Source organism: Coregonus clupeaformis, chromosome 10 (assembly GCF_020615455.1).
Source record: "Coregonus clupeaformis isolate EN_2021a chromosome 10, ASM2061545v1, whole genome shotgun sequence".
NCBI classification, from domain to species: domain Eukaryota; kingdom Metazoa; phylum Chordata; class Actinopteri; order Salmoniformes; family Salmonidae; genus Coregonus; species Coregonus clupeaformis.
Window position 1 is genome coordinate 8962702 of NC_059201.1, and position 19045 is coordinate 8981746.

General features: G+C 42.8%; 1 protein-coding gene across 1 annotated transcript in view; it reads left to right on the forward strand.

The window, feature by feature from the left end:
• Positions 1 to 1587: 1587 nt before the first annotated feature.
• Positions 1588 to 19045, forward strand: part of LOC121575824 (nerve growth factor-like) — a 30793-nt gene continuing 13335 nt past the window's right edge. The window contains exon 1 of the mRNA XM_041889115.2: positions 1588 to 1747. The gene's annotated coding sequence lies outside the window, so the exon portion shown is untranslated. The remainder of the gene's footprint in view (positions 1748 to 19045) is intronic.

A 19045-nucleotide genomic window follows, 5' to 3' on the forward strand; every position in this document is an offset into this window, starting at 1 on the left:
ATATCTCTCTGACTGCTGACAGCTATGTCACTGCAAAGCAATTTCAGGCCTTGGGAACTAGTCATTATTTTGGGGTGAAAATACAAACACCTGCATCATTTTGAGGAAACCTGTTGCAAATGTACATAAATTCTTTACAAGTTGTTTGACAGTGATTGAAAACAGGTTGCTTGTCCTCGACCACCCTTCCAAAGCTATGGAACCATATGGTGGCCACTGGGGTAACTGGATAAGGCAGAGACACTATAGGTATTAGTGGTTCTACAGGAAAGTGTTCAAGTTACCTATAAACCCTTGGAAACAAGATGGATTATGCAAAGAACTCCGCAAAGATGATCTAATATACATCTGTTGTGGAAATAAATATTGTGATGTATGATGACCGTGGAATGGAACAGAAACCCAAATAACAGTTTATGAAGTTTGACAGAGAAATGTACAACATCTGAACTTGGCTGGTTCTTGTGAGTGAGTGCAGGTCAAAAGTTGATATTTTGATGCTTTCTGCAACATTGACTGAAAACAATCATATGTATACCTTTCACAGGAGGTTGGTGTCACCTTAATTGGGGGGGACAGGCTCGTGGTAATGGCTGGAGCGGAATAGTGGAATGGTATCAAATACATAAAACACATGGTTTCCATATGTTTGATGCCATTCCATTAGTGTCATTCCAGACATTATTATGAGCGATCCTCCTCTTAGCAGCCTCCACTGATACCTTTACATCTAGAGGCCATCCAATGTAAATAGTTTGTCACATTTTCTGGCTTGCTGCTAATTGCTTACAGACTTGAAAAGAGGATACATTCCTAAACCTAATTACACAATGAAGAAAATGACTTTTTGAAGTATAGCTTGCCAGCCCATGATATTTATCATTAATATGACTATCATACTGGAATTGGACAAACTGATATGCCTAAGCCTTCTGCTGCATAGGCTTTGTGGCTGGCTAGTGGAGGCGCGTGTGGAATGCCAGTAATTTATGTTGTCCCTGTCTCTGCCCCATTAACTTCCATGGAATTTTCTAAACCTTGCAAAATGGGAGAATTGCAATCCATTTCTTGACTCCCCGCCTTCTCAAAATCCATTGGATGAAAATAAAAACAGACAAAGAGCCAGAGAGGCTGCTGGTTGCTAAAGGTGACCGGGCGTAATGGCAATTCATCAAATCTTAACCCAATTACTTGACTATTGTCAAATGGTCACCTTTCAATTCCAGCCTCTTTAACCGCTAGGAATGTACAGGGAGCTAAGCAAGGTACTGTAGATTAGCATGTACACTCTGATATTACCATTGCCTGCAAAGCATTGGATTGTTTTGTTCAGTAAATGCTGTGTTGTAAGACAGTTGTTACTCTTTTGTCCAGCAAGATAATATTTTGACATATCATAGTGTGTGCTTTAAAAGCAGCTATTATAAACTACAGATTACAGGTGATTGCCTACACAGCATTGATCATGACAGTGATACAGTGACAGGACTAGGCAGGCACTAGGACCTGCAGCACTCCCCAGCTGAAAGGAGCCCCAGGCACTGGGACTCTTCTGACTTTTCAGAACAATCGATTTCCGAACAAGTGCAAGAGCCTGAGTGGATTGTCTTCCCTCAATGAGAAGGAACTGGCCTTTTTGAGACCTGACTTATGAAGATAAACCTGTGGAATAACTCACACACTGGAATATAGCTCAGTATTGGTTGGGACATCCATTTGTGAAGAGGGGAGAGGAGCCGTTGCAGAGGTAGGATACTTTACACTCTTAAGCTCACCCACTCTGCTGCTGTTTTGTGAAGCCACATTGGGAAACATACTTACTCATCCCTTGTGTCAAAAGAAAAGATGGGAAATTATATGACTAAGCTTTATATACTGAATAGAAAAAAAACATTGCTGAACAGAAGAATATACTGTTGAACTCTTTAAAATATTGATATAGCTCTTGCAATTAGTCAAATACCTTTTTCATCAACTGTGTACTAAAGTCTCTAAATTCATTCCATATCAATTTATGACATATTTATTATGGTACTTGCTTGCATGCTAAAATGTTCTATCTCAGTGGTCTGGTCTCTCTGAAGAGACTGGTTGAGGGTACCATTTTAAAAATGCCAAGGCACTCCTGATATATTCTGTTAAAATACCTTATTTCAACTACATACTGGCTTTGACCAGAGTGCCTGGTTGAGGGCTCAGCAGACAGGAGGTAGAGGTGGAAGCCCATGATTGAATGGGAAGCTTCCGTCTGATCTGTTTCCTCAGGGAGAGTATTAGCTCATAGCCAAGCCTCCTCAGGTTACAGCAGTACCCAGAGTCTCTCTCTCTCTCTCTCTCTCTCTCTCTCTCTCTCTCTCTCTCTCTCTCTCTCTCTCTCTCTCTCTCTCTCTCTCTCTCTCTCTCTCTCTCTCTCTCTCTCTCTCTCTCTCTCTCTCTCTCTCTCTCTCTCTCTCTCTCTCTCTCTCTCTCTCTCTCTCTCTCTCTCTCTCTCTCTCTCTCCTCTCTCTCTCTCTCTCTCTCTCTCTCTCTCTCCCCTCTCCCTCTCTCCCTCTCTCCCTCTCCCTCCCTCTCCCTCCCTCTCCCCCGACTCCTAGGCACTACTCCCAAAGCAAGCCATTTTCTGTTTCTTTTAAATTGACTAATTAAATGACATTTCCTGAATTAGCTATTACAATTCGGAAAGTATTCAGACCCCTTGACTTTTTCCACATTTTGTTAAGTTACAGCCTTATTCTAAAATTGATTAAATAAAAGTTTTTCCTCATCAATCTACACACAATACCCCATAATGTCAAAACAAAAACAGGTTCTTAGACATTTTTGCAAATGTATAAATAATTAAAAACAGAAATACCTTATTTCCTTCCATAAGTTTTCAGACCCTTTGCTATGAGACTCGAAATTGAGCTCAGGTGCCTCCTGTTTCCAATGATCATCCTTGAGATGTTTCTACAACTTGGAGTCCACCTGTGGTAAATTCAATTGATTGGACATGATTTGGAAAGGCACACACCTATCTATATAAAGGTCCCACAGTTGACAGTGCATGTCAGAGCAAAAACCAATCCATGAGGTTGAAGGAATTGTCTGTAGAGTTGCAAGACAGGATTGTGTCGAGGCACAGATCTGGGGAAGGGTACAAAAAAATGTCTGCAGCATTGGAGGTCCCCAAGAACACAGTGGCCTCCATCAATTCTTAAATGGAAGAAGTTTGTAACCACCAACTCTTCCTAGACCTGGCGCCTGGCCAAACTGAGCAATCAGGGGAGAAGGGCCTTGGTCAGGGAGGTGACCAAGAACCCAATGGTCACTCTGACAGAGCTCCAGAGTTCCTCTGTGGAGATGGGAGAACCTTCCAGAAGGACAACCATCTCTGCAGCACTCCACCAATCAGGTCTTTATGGTAGAGTTGCCAGACGGAAGCCACTCCTCAGTAAAAGGCACATGACAGCCCGCTTAGAGTTTACCAAAAGGAACCTAAAGGACTCAGACCATGAGAAACAAGATTCTCTGGTCTGACGAAACAAAGATTGAACTCTTTGGCCTGAACGCCAAGCATCACGTCTGGAAGTAACCTGGCACCATCCCTACGGTGAAGCATGGTGGTGGCAGCATCAAGTTGTGGGGATGGTTTTAGCAGCAGGGACTGGGAAACTAGTCAGGATCAAGGGAAAGATGAACGGAGCAAAGTACAGAGAGATCCTTGATGAAAACCTGCTCCAGAGCACTCAGGACCTCAGACTGGGGCGAAGCTTCACCTTCCAACAAGACAACAACCCTAAGCACACAGCCAAGACAATGCAGGAGCAGCTTCGGGACAAGTCTCTGAATGTCCTTGAGTGGCCCAGCCAGAGCCCGGACTTGAACCCGATCGAACATCTCTGGAGAGACCTGAAAATAGCTGTGCAGCAACGCTCCCCATCCAACCTGACAGAGCTTGAGAGGCTCTGCAGAGAAGAATGGGAGAAACTCCCCAAATACAGGTGTGCCAAGCTTGTAGCGTCATACCTAAGAAGACTTAAGACTGTAATCGCTGCCAAAGGTGCTTCAAGAAAGTACTGAGTAAAGGGTTCCGAATACTTATGTAAATGTGATATTTCCGTTTTCACAATTATGGAGCATTTTGTGCAGATTGATGAGGGGAAAAAATTATTTAATCAATTTTAGAATAAGGCTGTAATGTAACAAAATGTGGAAAAAGTCAAGGAGTCTGAATACTTTCCTAATGCACTGTATATCAACAATAGTCGAGTGACCGCTCTAACAATGGAAATACATGTCCTCAAAGATGGAAGGCAAGCGGGAGGAGAGATCAGGTGGGACCATTTAATGAGAGGACAGTTATGTGTGTGAACAATGCAGGTTGGCTTTTATTTTTTTATTTAACCTTTATTTAACTAGGCAAGTCAGTTAAGAACAAATTCTTAATTACAATGGAGACAGCTCTGCAGAGTAGTCACTAGCTGGCACAGCCGCAAAGTCATAAAATCTGATTTTAAACCTAACCCTAACCTTAATCACACTGCTAACCCTAATGCCTAACCCTAACCTTAAATTAAGAGCAAAGAGTACATTTTTGCAATATAACCAATTTTGACTTTATAGCTGGTCCATTATGCAGAAACCGCTCAGTTCTGCCTCCAGGGCAAGACTCATGACAATAAACGTCAACCTGCTTGAACAACAGGCACAACTCCGATATGAAGTTTTTTTGTTGTTGTTGTTGTTGCCGAAATGCCATGTGTGTCCACATATAATCAGTGCATTCGTAACAACCTAACCATTATGAAAAGTCTATTCGATCAAATAAGCTTTACGTCGCAAATTAGCAATTCATTTTTTGGGGAGCAAATTCGACATTCATTGACCTCCGTGGTCTTATTTTCGTGGACAGATTTTGGGCGGAGTAAACCCTCTTGCTTCGCCTCTTCCTCTCCGGATACACTGAGGTATGTCCCCAAGGCCCATGTTCGCTCCCCTTCAAAGAGCTGTCACGCAAATGGCACTCACAGAGGTCACAGAAAGTTTGTCTTTTTAGAGTGAGAGGAGGGAGGGAGCCAAACTACAAATGGAATTTACCCTTCGCTAAGCCCTGCGTCAGAATTTTGGGCAACCAATCGCAGCTCTCCGATGGATAGCAACTATCGTCGAGTCCGACACCTCAGACAAGTTCAGGTTTCAGAGTTTCTATCCAAAAATAAATAGTTTAAATGGCAAGATAATTGAACAGTGCACCAGGGGTGATACATGAAATACAGAGCAGCAAACGATTTGAGAGCACTTGTTAGCTTCCTGATAAAATATACAGTAATGACTCCCTGATAAAATAAAGGTTAAATAAAAAGCTTTAAAAAATGGTTAGTTTCTTTGACTGCATGACAGTGCATTCAGAGGCATCCAGTGGCTAGCCACACTACATACTTCATTCGAACAGGTTCCCGCGATGCAATTGTAATGACAGTTCACCACAACATACCTGAGAGTCTCCTGATTAGCAAAAGGTAGTCTCTGTATAACTTCATTGTGAATTAAAAACACAGTTTGAGATAATTGTGAGGTTTTTTTCCCCCCCATGTTTTGAAAGGGGAATTGTGCTTCCAGGAAATATGTTACCCTTACTGGTGAAGACTGAGAGGCTGCAGGAACCAAGAGAGCAGCTGTTCTAAATGTTCATCTCCACAGTACTCAAACTTCCTGGGAAAGACTTGTGGCTTCTGATAAGGGCTTTAGGATACCAAGCAGTATAAATGTTTTGCTAATGTGGTGTTTACTGCATTCCAAATAAACAGATACATGTCTGGCTGTTTGTAATGGGTGGGCGTTAACTATACAGCACGCAGCATACTGTACAGATGCTTCATTTCACCAGAGCTAGAAGATCTACATGCAGTGCATCACACCAGAGATGCTTTACTTCGAATCATACTAATCATATCATCTCTTTTCTCAGCAGAGGCTGTCAACACAGAACATGTGCTAATAATGGAAAAAGACACCCTAAAATTCCGCTCTAGGGGTCTGCACAAATCTTAGTCCCAAATCTTACCTGCACAAACAAGTTCTTACGTGGCTTAAGCACAACAGTTTTCCAGCCCAATCGCCATTCAGCCACTCCTTTTTGAGTCTCTGATCCTGAGGTATTGCGTGTGGTGTTTGGTCTTAGGGAAGGTGTTTTACAGTGCTTAGCCCCACCTGACATGTCTCTCAGAGTTGGCAGTTTGAAGGGCTTGAAAACAGGTCCCAAGGGACAGATAATCCTTCCCTGCCTGCTGGAGGGGTTTCATGGTATGAACCAAAGCCCCCAAGCTTTCCTCTGGTTGATCCCCAGGATTACTAGTAGACGAACAGACAGGAGAGGGCACAGGGGAGAAATATATGTGGCCTTAGAGCAGCCCAACAAAAATAAATATGCATTCCTGGGACTGAGCCTTGATTATTCTAACCAAGAATAAATATCAATTAACGGCTGGATTTATGACATCCTAATGGTTTCCTTGAGTTGTAACTCTTAAAGAAACACCTTTACCTAATGCATACAAACAGGTACATTGGTGTCTAAATGGTCTGTGATCCTTATTCCTAGTATATAAACAGAATGGAACCAGGAAGTGAAAACTGTTTTGTGTTATATTCTACCCCCCAAAAATCTGGAAAATTCTAATCCCAATATTTACATCCAGATACTCTATCCTGTTATGATTTGCCTGAGATGTATTTGGAGATGTTATCTACAGATTGAAATATAAGCTATTTATTTAGCTGAAGATGGCCATAATGCTAGCCTGCTTTCGTTACTCCTCTTCCGTCATTCCTTATCTGCTATGCAGAGCTAACGAGCTATAACGATCTACAGAGCTATACAGAGCTATACATAGCTACATAGAGCTACACATCTATACAGAGCTATACAGAGCTACACATCTATACAGAGCTATAAAGAGCTACATATATATACAGAGCTATACAGAGCTACGGTCCAGGGAGGGTTCTTCTCACACCCAGCTGTTTGACCTCGTGGCCCTGGTTCATCTGCCAAACAATCTGTCCCACAGATGGGTGGTGGACTCCCAGACACTACATCTCCCTACTCATATGTTTCAGAGCATTAGGCGTTTTCAATCAAAAGTGAATATAAGATTGTATTTATATAGCAAATCCACTCCTTATGGAGAGGTGATTAAATTGGATGTTTAATAACTCCCGTAGTATAGTTCACAGATTGCAAATGTCACATTTGTTTAACTTTAGTTTAGTTTGAATTTAAGTCATTGCTGCCTAACAAGAATTAACTGATTAAACCATATTATGAAAAACACATTGTTTACCCCTCAAAGACCACCTTTGAATAAAAAATCTATAGCACTAGAATGCCTGGCCACACTTTAGCCTACTTTACACAGATCTTCTACCAGAGTATATAACTGGAATAACTTGTGTAATGACCAGTAGGTGCAGTTATAGGAGCACCAACATTTGCATGCAATTATGGAAATCAAAAGAGAAAGACAGTCTAAGTCAAGAACAAGACAGGGAAGATGTTTGTAGCAGACCCATTAAGTGGTTGAAGAGAGCCATAGACACATACTGTCTGCATTAGTTTGCTTTCACATATTATGTGCCAGAGCAGTTTAGCCCATTCCAACTTAACATATACATTTAGGTGTAGTTCAAACAAGGCATGATACCCTAGAAATAGCCTGTTAGTTCACAAAATAAATCATGTTTTTTCAGACATTTTCATACCTCAAAAGTAAAGCCATAATATGTCCTGCTTACTGCTATAGGCCTCAATCCCACACGAACAGGTAAGATAGATATACAAATTAATATACTTACACATAAGGGGGGCCAGTATGAAAAATGTATGCACTCACTAACTGTAAGTCGCTCTGGATAAGAGTGTCTGCTAAATGACTAAAATGTAAAAATTTAAATAAATGCATATATTAGGCACACATGTATAGGTAACAACCAAAATAAAGGAAACACTTGAGTAAATGAGGGATACAAAGTATATTGAAAGCCGGTGCTTCCACACAGGTGTGGTTCCTGAGTTAATTAAGTAATTAACATCCCATCATGCTTAGGGTTATGTATAAATATGCCCAGTTACCCAGGGTGTCTGTCTGTTTGTGTCAGTCACCAGATCTCAACCCAATTGAACAGTTATGGGAGATTCTGGAGCTGCGCCTGAGACAGCATTTCCACCACCTACAACAAAACACCAAATTATGGAATTTCTCGTGGAACAATGGGGTCGCATCCCTTTAATAGAGTTCCAGACAATTGTAGAATCTATGCCAAGGCGCATTGAAGCTGTTTTGGTGGCTTGTGGTGGCCCAATGACCTATTAAGATACTTTATGTTTTCCTTTATTCTGGCAGTTATCAGTAGGTCTACTATGCAATTTGTGTAGACCACATTTTTGAAATCCCCATGGAAGAAATAACATTGGATTGTAACAGTACAATAACATTGGACAAGTTAATAGGCAAAATGGAGGTCAGCCAGGGGAAAAACACGGTCCAACTTTCCACTTCAAATGGAAGTGGACCAATGAAGTCCTCATTGGATAATATCACTCTAAACGGTTATGCCTCTTGAGGTAGTGCAGAGTGATTTAAGGCTCACACTGTGTACCTAACCTCTACACTCTCTCCTGGACTGGCTATGACCTGTAAAATTGAAAAAATAGTGTTTTTATAGGTCGATAAGACACTTGATGGAATAGCTCATTTAATAATGATCAACAAAGGGTAGGTGGGAAAGCAATGATTTGTTGAACCCTCACTGGTGCACATTAAATCAAAGCTGATTATACCACAATGACATGGTTTTCTATTTTCACTCTAAATGTATATTTAATGTCTCAGGTAATCAGTATTTTGTTGCTCAGTCCCAAGGCAAACATTTATTTTGGCAAATTTGTGCGTTTTTGATTGAACATGCCAAGATTATTGTCCGTGTCCGAATACCTGTGGGCATACTTGTGTCTTAAGTAGTAGGGTGTTTGAGTATGCGACAATAGAGCGTTTTATAGTATGTTCAATTTCATAATAGTACGAATTTGCTGCATGCTATTGAGGAAGATCCGTGTGTGTTTGACAGCTGATAATCAGATAAGGGGAAGCGCCTTACCAAATGAATGAATGGCGGGAAACAAGGCAATTGCGCATTAGATTATGCATTCTCAGTATCAGTGAGCCTGGTATGTTGATAGTTGTTGCTTAGTGCATACATTTGTACTAAACATTAAGTTCTAAATAGTATGTAGTACGATTAGTACACAGTATGCAGTTTTAGTAAGTAGTAGGCAAGACAGATTTCGGACACGGCCAATATCACGACAGTTAGTTAATTTTTTTAGTCTGTCATCAGCTTTTCCCATATTAGTCAGACTCATGGATACACTTTACTCTTTAGACAAATCAGAAATTGCCGGTAACGCCTTTACGTGGAACCATGAGCCCAGGCTTGAGAACAAGAGCATCAGTGCACACACCAGAGAAAATGTGTTATATCACAAGCGTTACGTTTATTTTACTTGCAGAGGGGCAATCATCTCTGATGTTTCGCGTGACTAGATTTATGTATGCCATCTAAACTTTGGATCTAATTTCAATATTTAGAATGGAACTGCAGACAGTTGTATACAGTGGGACATAATGTAAATCTGAACATCTGCTCAGATTATCTGCCATTCGCAAAGAAACAACAGCGCCACGATCGCTCAGTCCATTGCCCCTCACAAGAGAGAACCGGGAACATGTGAAGGCCACTTGGAGGCAGCATGAAGGTACTGAAGCTCACACTTGTATTTTTTAGCCACTCATGGCTTACCTTTCAAATAGAGCAGTACCATTTAACACATTGTGCAACTCTGGGAACGAGAGGGAGACCATAACAAACATAATGCTTTCCTTCTGACACGGCTAGCAGTCATAAAGCAACATGCAATCTGGGATGGACGCTTTGAACCCGCCGACTGACTGCCAATTCAAGCCACAGAGACATACAAACAGAGGAAACATAGGTGTAAACAGATGGAGCCTCCATCATTTCAAAGCAAAACATTGTGACCTAGCTGGACTTGAATGGGCATAAAGAGGCCTCCTGGCTGCCATTGGTCCAAGGTAAATACTGTACAATACACTACAGTATTGGCTGTGAGATACAGGATGCTCTCTGCCTTCTTTACTTCATTGACATCACTTCAGTGGAATGATATGAGAGAAATGTTATTCCTGCTAAGACTCTTTCCATTAGGTTAAACTACAGCACATTTACCAATTAAATTCAGGTTGATAAAATATTTGTTACCATTTGTTTTAGGTGAGCAGAGCAATGTGCTAGAGTGTTGCTACACTTCTGCATACCGATGCCTTTCCTACCCAGGCATCGGGACAGGAGAGGAAGACATGATATTGCCAGGGGGGTGGGGAGATGGATAAATTAATACTTTAAATCTTAACCATCTAGTTACTGATGTAAACATTATAACTTACCGCAGAAAAACAAAGGCTTGCATGCGTTTTGCTCAGTATTATTCTGGTTGTAGTTATGGTTGTCCTCTTGTTGACAGATGTGTTCCAGGAAGGATAATGTGTATAAAGTCACAGTGTGTACAGAGACAGGGGTCAGCTGTGTTCCCTCCCGGCACAGAGACCAAACACAGCCATCAGTGACTAATGAAACTGTTCTAGTTAAACTCCAGCTCCATACAAGTTTATGGTACTCTCCTGCTTGAACTTTCATTTTTCTTTATTGGTGAATGGTGTTTTCAACACTGAAACACTTAAGGACAAATGGCGGAAGGAAAGATACAAGTGTTTATTCTGATGCCTCTTTTCTTAGGTCTACCAGATGATAGGTTTCATCAAACTTTTATTTTATTGCAGACATCACAACTTGTCTTGCAGTAGACAGCAAAATGCAGGCCTGTTTTACTGTCTGATATTTCTAGAACATTTCTAAAACACACGCTCTGCACATCATCTTCAGGTCATCACAATCCCGTTTGTTTATTTTGGTTTCTTGGTATTCTGAATGGAATAGTAAATAATGGCTCAATCTGTGAGATCAGCATATGCACTGGACTACATCCCACTTCCACAATCCAACAGCCAGAGCCAGTGTGCTGGAACACAGAGCTGTCCTGCAGCTGATTACTACAGGTCCTCTTTGGCCAGCAGCAGGCCCAGACGCCATTCTCCTTCCTCCACTCTCACACATCTGCACTGAATCAAAACATCCTGCCAATTTCACTCTCTGGAATTGTCATATTTAAGATGATTTCTCACCGAGTTATGACTTTCGCCCCAACTAGATAAAACAAGACGGTTGTCAAGAAAATGGTGAACAGTATGCTTCAATTGCATGCTATTATCGTTCTTAGAATGTTCAGACTCAATCATCACCAGAGGGCAAAGGAAAGTCATCTAAATTTCCCAACTCCTGGACAAGCTGGAGCGGGTATAAATGCAGTTTTCCAAATCAGGGCTTCAGTTGAGATTAGGTGTTTTGCTTCAGTCCTTGTTAAAAGGTAAAGCAGTTTATGATAACATACCATTCTTGGTTGAAATTCATCCATATCATCTGTCGCTTAAATACATTTGTCTAGAATAACACCAAGCAAACATCATTGTATTTAACAAATTATACGTCGTACGTATGTTTCTGTCTTATTACCTGTGTGAGTTACGGTAGGATAAATAAGAATTACAATAAAATATATTACCTTACTTGGTTGAAAAGCAGCGCAGTGGCAGTAGCAGCACACCCACAACAATAGGAATTTAGAAATATCTTCCACGTCAAATAAAATGTCATTGGATTCGTCACATGCTTCGTAAACAACAGGTATAGACTAACAGTGAAATGCTTCCTGACGGGCCGTTCCCAACAATGCAGAGAGAATGAAAATACAGAAATAATAGAAGAGTAAAACACGTAATGATAAAAGTAATAACTGATACACAATGAGTAACGATAACTTGGCTATATACATGGGGTACCAGTACTGAGTTGATGTGCAGGGGTACGAGGAAATTGAAGTAGATATGTACATATAACTAGAAATAAAGTGACAGATAATAAACAGTAGCAGCAGTGTGATGAGTCAAAAAAGTTAGTGCAAAAAGGATCAATACAAATAGTACAGGTAGCTATTTGGTTAACTATTTAACTAACTATTTAGCAGTCTTATGGCTTGGGGGTAGAAGCTGTTCAGGGTCCTGTTGGTTCCAGACATGGTGCATCGGTACCGCTTGCCGTGCGGGAGCAGAGAGAACAGTCTATGACTTGGGTAGCTGGAGTCTTTGACAATTTTTAGGGCCTTCCTCTGACACCGCCTAGTATATAAGCTACTGTTCAAAAGTTTGGGGTCACTTAGAAGTGTCTAGTTTGAGAAACAAGTGCCTCACAGGTCCTCAATTGGTAGCTTCATTAAATAGTACCCGCAAAACACCAGTCTCAACGTCAACAGTGAAGAGGCGACTCCGGGATGATGACCTTCTAGGCAGAGTTGCAAAGAAAAAGCCATATCTCAGACTGCCCATCTTAATCTTTTATTTTTATTGGCCAGTCTGAGATATGGCTTTTTCCTTGCAACTCTGCCTAGAAGGTCAGCATCCCAGAGTCGCCTCTTCACTGTTGACGTTGAGACTGGTGAGACTGGTGTTTTGCGGGTACTATTTAATGAAGCTGCCAGTTGAGGACCTGTGAGGCGTCTGTTTCTCAAACTAGACACTCTAATGTATTTGTCCTCTTGCTCAGTTGTGCACTGGGGCCTCCCACTCCTCTTGCTATTCTGGTTAGAGCCAGTTTGCGCTGTTCTGTGAAGGGAGTAGTACACAGCGTTGTATGAGATCTTCAGTTTCTTGGCAATTTCTCGCATGGAATAGCCATCATTTCTCAGAACAAGAATAGACTGACGAGTTTCAGAAGAAAGTTATTTGTTTCTGGCCATTTTGAGCCTGTAATCGAACCCACAATTGCTGATGCTCCAGATACTCAACTAGTCTCAAGAAGGCCAGTTTTATTGCTCCTTTAAATCAGCACAACAGTTTTCAACTGTGCTAACATAATTGCTAAATGGTTTTCTAATGATCAATTAGCCTTTTAAAATGATAAACTTGGATTAGCAAACACAACGTGCCATTGGAACATAGGACTGATGGTTGCTGATAATGGGCCTCTGTACGCCTATGTAGATATTACATTAAAAATCAGCCGTTTCCAGCTACAATAGCCATTTACAACATTAACAATGTCTACACTGTATTTCTGATCAACTTTATGTTATTTTAATGGACCAAAGAAATTGCTTTTCTTTCAAAAACAAGGACATTTCTAGGTGACCCCAAACTTTTGAATGGTAGTGTAGGTCCTGGATGGCACACACTACCCTCTGTAGCACCTTGCGGTCGGATGCCAAGCAGTTGCCATACCAAGCGGGGATGCAGCCAGTCAAGATGCACTTAATGGTGCAGCTGTAGAACTTTGTGGATCTGAGGGCCCATGCCAAATCTTTTCAACCTCCTGAGGGGGAAGAGGCATGGCCGTACTCTCTTCATAACTGTGTTGGTGTGTGTGGACCATGATAGATCCTTAGTGATGTGGACACTGAGGAACTTGTAGCTCTCAACCTGCTCCACTACAGCCCCTTCAATGTAAATGAGAGCGTGCTCATCCCTCCGTTTCCTGCAGCCCACGATCAGCTCCTTTGTCTTGCTGACATTGAGGGAGAGGTTGTTGCACCACACTGCCAGGTCTCTGATCATTGGAGATCAGGACTACTACAGTTGTGTCGTCGGCAAACTTAATGATGGTGTTGGAGTTGTGCATGGCCACGCAGTCGTGGGTAAACAGGGAGTACAGGAGGGGACTAAGCACGGTCCCCTGAGGGGCCCCCATGTTGAGGGTCAGCGTGGCGGATTTGTTGTTGCCTACCCTCACCACCTGGGGGCAGCCCGTCAGGAAGTCCAGGATGTTGATGTCACATGGTAAACTATTGTCTGAATGGTTGATGGATTGTTGATCCACAGACAACAAAATAATAATGATCAAGGATCATGTTCTACTCGGTGGTGAAATCTGGGGAAATGCTCAATAGGGCAAAAGTCTGTCCTGTCTTAGTCTCCTCCGTCCTCCTCTCCTCTGTGACCAGGAAACCAATAACTGGTCGCCATCTGGAGTGTCAATTTCTTAATAGGGGAACGGAGGAGTTTTCTCCTCTCCTCGATTGCCTCCTCCGGCGGATGATGCTCAGGTGTATCCGATCGCGGAAGAGTTTTAAAATCTCCCACACTCCCTTTGAAACAGCTGTTGTTTTCTTGGATGAGAAAAGCAAACATCCTTTTCTCTAGAAAATGTCTAGCACAACTAGCTACATTTCTTTTTACTACTAAACAGATGTACAGTGGTGTGAAAAAGTGTTTGCCCCCTTCCTGATTTGTTATTAAATGTTTCAGATCATCAAACAAATTTAAATATTAGTCAAAGATAACACAAGTAAACACAAAATGCAGTTTTGAAATGAAGGTTGTTATTATTAAGGGAAAACAAAATCCAAACCTACATGGCCCTGTGTGAAAAAGTGTTTGCCCCCCTGTTATAACACAACTCAACTGTGGTTTATCACACCTGAATTCAATTCCTCTAGCCACACCCAGGCCTGATTACTGCCACACTTGTTCTCAATCAAGGAATCACTTAAATAGGACCTGTCTGACAAAGTGAAGTAGACCAAAAGATGCTCAAAAGCTAGACATCATGCCGAGATCCAAAGAAATTCAGGAACAAATGAGAAATAATGTAATTGAGATCCATCAGCATGGAAAAGGTTATAAAGCCATTTCTAAAGCTTTGGGACTCCAGCGAACCACAGTGAGAGCCATTATCCACAAATGGCGAAAACATGGAACAATGGTGAACCTTCCCAGGAGTGGCCGGCCGGCCAAAATTACCCCAAGAGCGCAGTGACGACTCATCCAAGAGGTCACAAAAGACCCCACAACAACATCCAAAAAGCTGCAGGCCTCACTTGCCTCAGTTAAGGTCAGTGTTCATGACTCCACCATAAGAAAGAGACTGGGCAAAAATGGCCTGCATGGCAGAGTTCCAAGACGAAAACCACTGCTGAGCAAAAAGAACATTAAGGCTCATCTCATTTTTGCCAGAAAACATATTGATGATCCCCAAGACCTTTGGGAAAATACTCTGTGGACTGACGAGACAAAAGTTGAACTTTTTGGAAGGTGTGTGTCCCATTACATCTGGCGTAAAAGTAACACCGCATTTCAGAAAAAGAACATCATACCAACAATAAAATATGGTGGTGGTAGTGTGATGGTCTAGTCCTGTTTTGCTGCTTCAGGACCTGGAAGACTTGCTGTGATAAATGGAACAATGAATTCTGCTGTCTACGAAAAAATCCTGAAGGAGAATGTCCGGCCATCTGTTTGTGACCTCAAGCTGAAGCGAACTTGGGTTCTGCAGCAGGACAATGATCCAAAACACACCAGCAAGTCCACCTCTGAATGGCTGAAGAAAAACAAAATGAAGACTTTGGAGTGGCCTAGTCAAAGTCCTGACCTGAATCCTATTGAGATGCTGTGGCATGACCTTAAAAAGGCAGTTCATGCTCGAAAACCCTCCAATGTGGCTGAATTACAACAATTCTGCAAAGATGAGTGGGCCAAAATTCCTCCAGAGCGCTGTAAAAGACTAATTGCAAGTTATCGCAAACGCTTGATTGCAGTTGTTGCTGCTAAGGGTGGCCCAACCAGTTATTAGGTTAAGGGGGCAATCACTTTTTCACACAGGGCCATGTGGGTTTGGATTTTGTTTTCCCTTAATAATAATAACCTTCATTTCTGCATTTTGTGTTTACTTGTGTTATCTTTGACTAATATTTAAACATTTAAGTGTGACAAACATGCAAACAAATAAGAAATCAGGAAGGGGGCAAAGACTTTTTCACACCACTATATTTTGGGATTCCACCTCTGTAAATGTCATTTGCCGTTGTCATATGACGCACTAGAGGAGAGTTTCATTTTATACAAGAGCATTTGTTCCCACGTTTCCTCTCCTCAATTACCTTTGACCTTTTTCAAAAGGAGGCGAGGAGAGGACGCGAAGAATCAAGAAAATCCAATTGAGATTCTGCCCAAGACTTTGATTTTGTTCTCCTGCCTCATGCAGTCAGTTCTCCTGCAATCTCGTCCAGGGTTTGGCTTCCCAATGGAGAAAACGGAATACAGACGTACGATCTTAATTTGATCACTTTTTTTGTTGAGAATTTTCCTGCACAGCAGGAAATGCTAACTTGTAGTTTATTCAAGATTAAAAAGGCTTGTTTGGAAGTGGAATTCCCACTTAAAAATGTATCAACCCCTACAAGAAATGTGACTTTTACACACATTGAGAAATGTGTACCTGGAGGATGGCGGTCTCGTGACTAGCTCTTAGGAAACTTTACGGTATTTAGTTTTTTTATGTATTATTTTTTACATGATTAGCTCAGAAAGTGTTATGTATCATTACATACAGCCGGGAAAAACTATTGGATATCAGAGCAGCGGTAACTCACCAGCATTACGACCAGGAATACGACTTTCCCGAAGCAGATCCTTTGTTTGCTCTCCCCAGGGCAATTGAACGGATTCCAGCGGCTGACCCAAACCATCGCCGGCGGAGGAGAGGCACTCAGAGCGGCCTGCTGGTTTGATTTAGGAGGCGCACACACCACCCACCGCTTCCAAGTATACCACTCGCTAATGTTCAGTCTCTGGTTAACAAGGTCGACGAGCTCCGGCAAGGATTTCTTTCCAGAGAGATATCAAGGCCTGTAACATACTTTGTTTCACAGAAACATGGCGCTCTAGGGATATTCTGTTGAAATCGGTCCAGCCAGATGGGTTCTAAGTTCATTTACATTTTAGTCATTTAGCAGACGCTCTTATCCAGAGCGACTTACAGTTAGTGAGTGCATACATTATTATGTGTGAATTGAACCCACAACCCTGGCGTTGCAATCGCCATGCTCTACCAACTGAGCTACATCCCTGCCGGCCATTCCCTCCCCTACCCTGGACGACACTGGGCCAATTGTGCGCCGCCCCATGGGTCTCCCGGTCACGGCCGGCTACGACAGAGCCTGGATTCGAACCAGGATCTCTAGTGGCACAGCTAGCACTGTGATGCAGTGCCTTAGACCACTGCGCCACTCGGGAGACTAATTCATTGCGCGGACAGGAATAAATATCTCTCCAGGTTGCAGAAGGGCGGAGGTGTGTGTTTCATGATTAACGACTCATAGTGTAATTGTAGTAACATACAGGAACTCAAGTCCTTTTGTTCACCCGACCTAGAATACCTCACAAATCAAATGCAGACTGTATTATCTCCCAAGAGAATTTTCTTCGGTTATAGTCACGGCCGTGTATATCCCCCCTCAAGCCAATACCACGACTGCCCTCAAAGAACTTCACTGGACTTTATGCAAACTGTAAACCACATATCCTGAGGCTGCGTTTATTGTAGCCGGGGATTTTAACAAAGCAAATTTGAGGACTAGGCTGCCGAAGTTCTATCAACATTTCGACTGTTGTACTCGCGCAGCTAATAGAGTATAGAGACAAAGTGGAGTCGCAATTCAATGGCTCAGACACGAGACGTATGTGGCAAGGTCTACAGACAATCACGAACTACAAAAGGAAAACCAGTCACGTCGCTCACACCGACGTCTCGCTTCCAGACAAGCTAAACACCTTCTTTGCCCGCTTTGAGGATAACACAGTGCCACCGACGAGGCCCACTACCAAGGACTGTGGCCTCTCCTTCTCCGTGGCCGACGTGAGTAAGACATTTAAGCATGTTAACCCCCGCAAGGCTGCCGGCCCAGACGGCATCCCTAGCCGCGTCCTCAGAGCATGCGCAGACCAGCTGGCTAGTGTGTTTACGGACATATTCAATCTCTCACTTTCCCAGTCTGCTGTTCCCACATGCTTCAAGATGGCCACCATTGTTCCTGTACCCAAGAAAGCAAAGGTAACTGAACTAAATGACTATCGCCCCGTAGCACTCACCTCTGTCATCATGAAGCGCTTTGAGAGACTAGTCAAGGATCATATCACCTCTACCTTACCTGTCACCCTAGAACCACTTCAATTTGCTTACCGCCCCAATAGATCCACAGATGATGCAATCGCCATCACACTGCACACTGCCCTATCCCATCTGGACAAAAGGAATACCTATGTAAGAATGCTGTTCATTGACTATAGCTCAGCATTCAACACCATAGTACCCTCCAAACTCATCATTAAGCTTGAGGCCCTTGTTCTGAACCCTGCCCTGTGCAACTGGGTCCTGGACTTCCTGACGGGCCGCCCCCAGGTGGTGAAGGTAGGAAACAACATCTCCACTTCGCTGATCCTCAACACTGGGGCCCCACACGGGTGCGTGCTCAGCCCCCTCCTGTACTCCCTGTTCACCCATGACTGCATGGCCAAGCACGCCTCCAACTCAATCATCAAGTTTGCAGACAACACAACAGTAGTAGGCTTGATTACCAACAATGACGAGACCGCCTACAGGGAGGAGGTGAGGGCTCTGGGAGTGTGGTGCCAGGAAAATAATGTCTCACTCAACGTCAACAAAACAAAGGAGATGATCGTGGACTTCAGGAAACAGCAGAGGGTGCACCACCCTATCCACATCGACGGGACCACAGTGGAGAAGGTGGAAAGCTTCAAGTTCCTTGGCGTACACATCACTGACAAACTGAAATGGTCCACCCACGCAGACAGTGTGGTGAAGAAGGCGCAACAGAGCCTCTTCAACCTCAGGAGGCTGAAGAAATTTAGCTTGGCACCTAAAAGCCTCACAAACTTTTACAGATGCACAATTGAGAGCATCCTGTCGGGCTGTATCACCGCCTGGTACGGCAACTGCACTACCCGCAACCGCAGGGCTCTCCAGAGGGTGGTGCGGTCTGCCGAACGCATTACCGGGGGCAAACAGCACCCGATGTCACAGG